The following is an 8,213-nucleotide window of genomic DNA, read 5'->3' on the forward strand; positions in this document are numbered from 1 at the left end:
GGACTTCTTCCACATAGCTTTCTCTTTGTTTTCGACAATTTCCTCTTACTAGGATTTCTGTCTCCTTTCAAAATCAATACAACCCTCTTTCAAAAAAAAGATGCTTTTGTTTTTACTTTTCTGTTTTGGTTGCGTAAATGTCCATTGATTTAATTTGAATTAATATGTGCATTTGAATATGACTGTTGTTTACCAAAAATACATGCATAGAATAGCAATAGCAATTACTACCCGACTTCAGGATCAAGGAAAAGGTCTAATCATGCTTCCAATGAATCCGCTACCAATTCTCTTCCCCAGCAAGCCTGTTTTTTTTTTTCCTCAGAAAATGGCAGTATCCCCAGGCACAGCCAGTTACTCCCCAATAGAGGTCGGCGTCACCAGACAGATTGATCATCTCATCCATCCCCAGCCAGGCTCTGTTGAATATTTCCACCATCAGACAGAAATCAAGCATCCCCAGCCGAGAAAGGGTCATCGACACAAATGTCTCAAATCAGTAGATGGGGATTTATTTTCCCCAGTAGAGTCCCCAAGCAGAACTTCTCATACGCATAACTCATTCATTACATCCTTTCACAGCATACGCATGCATACAACATTCACATTTATTTTAGCATAACACGAAACATCTCATGCATCATGACATAGCATGAAGCTAACTTTTTCTTTGCAGGTTAATTATCCTCCTGATATAGTCAAAGTAGAAGGTTCATTCAGACAGACACCTTTATCAATCACATTCAAGATTCAGATACATATTTCAAATACAGTTCATGGGAACATTCATTCTGACAACACTTTGATATCCTCCTAACGATGGCATCTCTAAGCCCATCCCAGACATTTATTGCAAGTACAACATATACAGGTTATCAGATACAGCCTAACGTACGGTTCATTCTGATTCAGCCCAACATATGACTTCTTCAGCAACTCCAATGCGGTCTAACGTACGACCCATTTGGACCTTCAAATCCTCAGATGCTGCCTAGCGTACGGTACATTCAGGGGTGTAGTCTAGCGTACGACTACTTTCTTTTTCAGATGCAGCCTAACGGACGGCTCATTCTACAACTCGGATACGATCTAACGTACGATCCATTCTGAACTTCAACAACCCCAACGCGGTCTAACGTACGACCCGTTTGGATCTTACAACCCTCAGATGCTACCTAACGTACGGTACATTTCTGAAGTGTAGTCTGGCGTACGACTACCGCTTTCATCATCAGATGCGGCCTAACAGACGACTCATTCTGCGACGGTCTAACGTACGACCCGTTCGGATGTCCATCCCCTCAAATGCTACCTAACATACGGTACATTTCTGAAGTATAGTCTAACGTACGACTACCCCTTTCGTCATCAGATTCAGCCTAACGTACGGCTCATTCTGCAACTCAGATACGATCTAGCGTATGGTCCATTCTGATCCTTTATCCCCAACAGCATATGACACACTCCGACTCCCCAGCGAAGTCGGCAGCCTAATGGATGACTCATTATTCGATCTAATGTACGACCCAGTGTGGCACCCATGTCTTCAAATTGGCCTAATGTACGGCTCGATCTGAAGCTTTCGTCATCAAACCTCCCGGATGGCATCTTTAAGCCCATCTCCATCAAGACCAACTGTCGATTCTCAAGTGCAAATTTTTGGGGCATTCTAGTGTTCAATAATCTTCCACCTCCAGACCACGAATGGCATACACGCCATCCTAACTCTCTCGGTTCAAGAATATTGAACAGGGGCAGCTGTCATACCCCAAAAATTACCCATCATTTTTCCTAAAAAAAAAAAAAAAAAAAAAAAAAACGAAAAAAAAAGAAACGAAAAAAAAAACGAAAAAAAATAAGAAAAAAAAAAGAAAAAATTTAATTAATTAATTAATTAATTAATTAATTAATTAATTAATTAAATAATTAAAATAAATAATAAATAAAATATAACAAATTATTTTGGACTTGGGTCTCCCTCATTCCAAGCCCATTACCCACGAAATTAGTCTATAAATACTGAAGTTTCAGTAGGGAAGTAGACTTGGAGTTTACACTGGGAGATTCACTGGAGAAAGAAGGAAGAGAAGCAAAACACTCTGAGGTTTCCTTGGAACAAAACCTTGAGGAAAAAGAAAGAGAGAGAACAGAGAAGGACGGATAGAAACTTTGGCATAGGAACCCTGCCTACCCGGAGAATTCAGAGTAAAGAAACCCTGAAGGCAGCCTATCTGCACCGAAGCCATCGTCGTCCAATTCCCGCTGCCTAACTTATTCCGATACTACAAGGGGTCAATCCCTTCAACCTTGAATTGGCAAACAGGTTTGCGTATCTCTATTGTTTATACTTTTAATTGGCCATATCTACATATATAATGCATCATGATTAAATGTTGATATATAATTTGCTTTCGTATGGGAATTTAAATATGCCTGAATACCCTGAATGTTTGATCATGTTATTCCTGTGATAAAATGCCATAACATTCAAAGTTCCTAACGTGGGGCTGTTTTCAAATTCAAAATCCGTGGCCTATTCTGTTTTTTTTTATGTTTTATCATAGCCATGCATTATTCATCCTATCCTATTTATTGTTGTGATATTTCTCCGGTGTAATCTTCGATTGCACCCTGATTTGGTGTTCTGACATGTTTCTTTTTTTTTTAGTTTCGTAAAGGTTCACATATCCCAGGAAAAGGTTATTGGCTAGGTATTCCACTTTATTTGTGGGATACCCTTGTGGAGTTCCACCCTAAATTAATTTTTAATGTATTAATTTCTAATGTATTAATTTTTTAATGTATTAATTTTTTAATATATTATTTTTAATAATTTTAATGTGGAGTTTCATCCTAATTATATAATTAATTGTACAACTTTGCCTTTGAATAAGTGATCTTGGACCTCTCTTTGTTGCCTTACGATTACGATATTACGGTCATGTCCCGCGAACGTGGGGATACCCTTAGCAAAGACCCTTCGGTTAAATCATCATAAAATAAATTATAGTCCCTCGGATGTTGCCTTCGAATATACAACTTTGTCCCTCGATGACCCTCCGATGTTGCCTACGGTTAAATGATGATAGTCCCTTCGAATGCTAAGGTATCCTCATAACTGTTGCCTTCAATGACCAATCGATGACCCTACGATGACCCTTTTACATCCAAAGGATAAAACTACTTATTTCTCAATAATAAGGACAGTTTTACCCTCATAAGGATAGGAAATGCCCGTAAAGACCTTGGGTCGGTATAACTCTTAATTGCTGGCTCACAACTTAAAACATTTTTTTGCACCTCACACCTTTCAAAATGCCTTTAGAAAATCACCACTTGGTATACATTCATACTAGAATCATTACCGAGTTATATTTTTCTAAACAATTTTCAAAACTAAAACGGGATAACCACTTTGTATACATTCATACAAGAATCATTACAAAGTTAAATTCTCTTTCCAAAAACAATTTTCCAAACAATTCACAAACACTTTTTTTTAGACAAAAATAATATGAGTGATCGAGCAATTAAGAGCCCATGGATAACCATGGATACAAAGGGTGCTAACACCTTCCCTTTGTATAATGTACCTCCCGAACCCAAAAATCTAAATTAAGGTCTTTCCTGTTCTTTTCCACCTTTCCTTATTGGATAAAAGAAAAGTCGGTGGCGACTCTTGCTAACCGCGACATTGCGATTAAAACCACAAAAAAGTCCAGTTCACCGTATGACAGGAAGCAACATTCAACGTCTTGAGAATTCTGTTGTATATTTGCTCTTTAATCCTTGTATAAATTGTTATACTCAACAGGTGATATCTATTAAAGCAATCTCAATTCTAGTTTTAGAATTGAGGGCAGACGTACCCCGAAGCGAGGACGGCGGGGGAACTGCCTCATCAAATCTTTGTCTTATCTATTTTTCAGCAAAATTGTTTCTAGCTTAAAATAAGTGATTTTTGTATAAGCACTTTTATCAAACCTTTGTATTAATTGAGTAAGAAGCTAAAACTCTGTTTTTGAATCCAAAGTACAATAAGACATTGTACTAGACTAATTGGAATCACTTACTCAACATAAATATCACTTGGAGTGCTTTTGCACACCAAGTGTTTGATAATTTGCCTAAACCAAAATTACCTTAGTTGTGTATCTAGTTTGGTTTGCTCTTTAAGTCATTGAAACTAGGAATCCTAGCAAGTGAAATAAATCATTGATAGAGTGACTAGTGTAGTGATTCTTATTCCTCATTATCACTAATCCATAGGCTAGACGCATATCCGGTTTTCCAATAACCGTTCGTTTTAGACTATATTTTCCTCGGCCGCTTCCGCACTTAAAACAAATTTTCAAAACCAATTTTTAATTGGTAGCGCCGACTGTAGCGGTGTATTCGTCACTTTATGATTTATTGATTAAACCAAAAGCAAAGCATACAAAGAATCGAGTCGCCACCGCACTTTTATTTATCCAAAGGAATGGCTAAAAAGCGAACAAAAGCCTAAGAAGTTTTACACATAGAAAACTAATGAAAAGATCAGAGATCGGGGTAAGGGGTAAATTACGCAATGGGAAGGTGTTAGGCACCCAAAACGTCCTAGGTACTCCTAGGGAGCCCTTTTCACAAATTGTTGTATGAAATGTGATTTATTTATGAAATATTTATTGTGCAAACATGATTGAAGGGATGAGAAAAGAATATACAAGTTATTATTTTTGTGTTTGAACGGATGAACCCGTTGCCTACGTACCTTTCCATGGAAGGTAAGGATCAAAACGCCGTAGTTCGGCTAAAAGATTTCTAAAATATGAGTGGGTTCATTTTAAAACAAAAGCCCTAAGGTCTTTCGTTATCCACGGGAGAAAACTCAACCTTATACAAACAACAAGTCCACCATGTGAGAAAAGCTTCAACTTGCTAGTGAGGGGTTAACCCTATAATAAGCAAGGAAGTCTTACAATTCAATCACTAAGGACAAAAGGTGAGATTAACATCAACCAACTAGGATAAATTAAACCTATGGCTAATGTAAGAAAACTTATCAAAAATGGACAAAGCCACAAAACAATTGAATGAGTGAAATTAGTCAATTAGAATTTATTCACAAAAGATGGTCAAAGTATGATTAGAATTCAATTCAAAAGAAGTATTATGAAAATGAAGTTTGAAAAGTCAAAGGCTTAAGGTCTAGGTTTCTAATTTGAAAAAGAAATGAAAATGTTTGCACAATGGTTTTCAAATTTGGATTAGCATGCAAATGGAGGTTTGAAGAAACAACAGGATGGGAGGGTTAAGGGATGTAAAACTTCTTAGATGTTCACCTCTTGAAATCATATGGAAGATGATTCAAGTGATTCCTTTGGAATAGGCAACAATGCAATAAGCAAATGAACAATGTATCAGACAAAGCTAACAAAGATGGATACCAGATGCCAATCACTGGACTTATACCAATCTCCTAAAACAAAAACAATGATACCAGAGGCCAATCACTGGACTTATACTAGTCTCACAAAGGAAAGAAATAAGGATACCAGATGCCAATCAATGGACTTATACTAGTCTCCTAAAAAAACAATGATACCAGATGCCAATCACTGGGCTTATACTAGTCTCACAAAGCAAAACAAAATATGGATATCAGATGCCAATCTATGGACTTATACTAATCTCCAAGAAATGATCATGGGAAACAACTGCCAATAAATGGGCTTACAATTGACTCCTCACAAGAAACAAATAACAAATGCAATAAGCAAGAGGAAACAAGTTGCCAATAAATGGTCTTACACTCGACTCCCAGGAAATAGGATGCCAATAAATGGTCTTAGTCCTAACTCCTACCAAATCATAGGAAACAATGGCCAACATATGGACTTACAATTGAATCCTCAATGGACAAACATAGATGTCACAAAGATATGAACAATGATCATGCAATGATGTACAATTAATGATGATAAATGCACAGAGGCACACATAAGCAAATATGCACAGATGAATCAAGCAATCAGACAAACAAGTCAATTAGCACACACTATATACAAGCAATTAGGCTCAAGCAAGGTTAGACTTTACAGTCAACTGGAATGGGGTAGTATTGTGCTCTTAACCCTAACATTGAGAGTTAGGGTGAAGCAGATGAAATGGAGATGAGGGGTGTGCCTCATAGCTTCTATCCCTGGCCTGGGAGAGCTTTAAACAATAGAAGGTGTGGGAGTCCAGAAAGTAGGAACTCTTTTCCACAAGTGATTAGACTCTATAAGATCTTGGGGTTAATATTCACAATGCATCAACACCTTGTGTGAGCAAAGGAATGACACACTGAATAGCAGGAGATGGATTGCATATCTCTTTTATCTGCCAATTGCCTTATAAAAGGACTTTTCCTGCTTGGCACAAAATTAAACACACAAGAACATGGCCTCTTAAGGAGGGCTTCAGACAGGTGCCTGCCCACATAACAGGACAGGTCTTCCAGACTACATGAAGATTAGAGATTATACCTAAGTGGTTAAGCAACCAAGCAAAGCAAAGTTCAAAATGAACTTAAAGCAACTTAAGTACCTGTGGAAACATCAAACAAATCAGTACAATGCTCAGACAATCAGACAAACAGCTAATATCAAACAGTCAAACCCAATGAGCAATGGCATAAACCATAAAGCAAACTTAAATGAGTTATCAACCCTACAAAACACACAATGTTAGTAATCAAAGGCAAACATCAATGCTCAAGTGATGAAGCATCAACAACTATGGAACTTGGATGTTCAACCTGAAATCAAAGCTCAAATGTGAGAGGCAAACCACTAGGTCAAAGCCTAGGGTCAAAGGTGGAGAAAAAATTTAAAACAGAAGCTGAAATTTAACATGAATCAACTTCAAACACAACTTGAAACATTCCAAAAGGTCTCACATCAATATCATATACCAAAAGCATTTCATGATCAATTGAAGTTCAAGGCAATTTTAAAGCTCAAATGTGACCAACCAGAATGAAAAATCTCAATTAAATCAGAAATGATTCAAATAATTCCCAGAAAATTCATGCTCATTCACAACATCCATAATATGCATCACACAAAAAATCAGGACAATTGGAGATCATTTGGCAAGGCAAATACATCACATAAGTTGAACAAGCAAAGGTGTGACTCAAATTGTCACACCAACTTAACATGATCACAAAACAGAAATGACACATGATAAAAATACCAAATCAACACCAAAATGTCAAGCAACATGTCTAGTTTCATCATGCAAATTTTCAGATTCATTGGATAAAAGATGAGCATTTCACAAATGATATAGCAAGGCAAGGTATAAAATGCATACATGTTCACATACCCTAGCACAAAAAATAATCCAGCCAAGCACAATTTATGGAAAAATGATCAAAAAATAATAGACAGAGTAAGGATCATTATGCAAAAAACCTCATAATTTTTGGATGATTTTTCAATTATATATGGATTTTGTAAGATGAAGAAAAAATAAAAAATGCATGAAGCAAGCACATGAATACATGGAGGGAAAAGGAAAAACAATGAAGCATTCCAAAAAACTTGCACTGGTTGAGGATCGAATCCTGTCACAATTTGAAAGTTGGCGCCAGGCTGAATGAAACACGGTCGTTTCATTAATTGACCTGGCCGGTCAATGCATGCGTGGCTCAGTCAAACCAAGGTAAGCCAATCATAGTGCCATGCGTGCAAATATGTGGACCAATCCAAATGAAACCCTAGGCTAGCGTGTCATGGAAACAGAATAGTGTGCTAAAACATGTAAAAAACGTTGCCAAAGGGAATCCGCAGCAAACACATGAACATTGCAAGAAAATTCGCAGGTAATCTGGAAATATGAAGAACACATGAAGAACACGATGAAGATCATGAAGATCTTCATCCAACTTTTTCCAGATTTTCTCAAAAGTTCCAGAAATGAAAAACAAGCATAGCATCGTGTAGATCTTTCATCATACATCAATAATCCACAAACAATTCATCAATAAACATCAAGATATGCATGAATCGAAGCAAACAAGAATCAACACCAAAACTTCAAACAAGCATAAATCCATGTACAGTGCATCATTTTACTCGATTCAAAGCTCAGATTACTCAGTATCAAGAGATCTATAACAATATCACAACAATTTTAAGAATTAAGAAGGTTGATTCATAACCTCTTGAAGAGCAGATCTGGAA

The sequence above is a fragment of the Lathyrus oleraceus genome, chromosome 5 (genome assembly GCF_024323335.1).
Source record: "Lathyrus oleraceus cultivar Zhongwan6 chromosome 5, CAAS_Psat_ZW6_1.0, whole genome shotgun sequence".
NCBI lineage: Eukaryota > Viridiplantae > Streptophyta > Magnoliopsida > Fabales > Fabaceae > Lathyrus > Lathyrus oleraceus.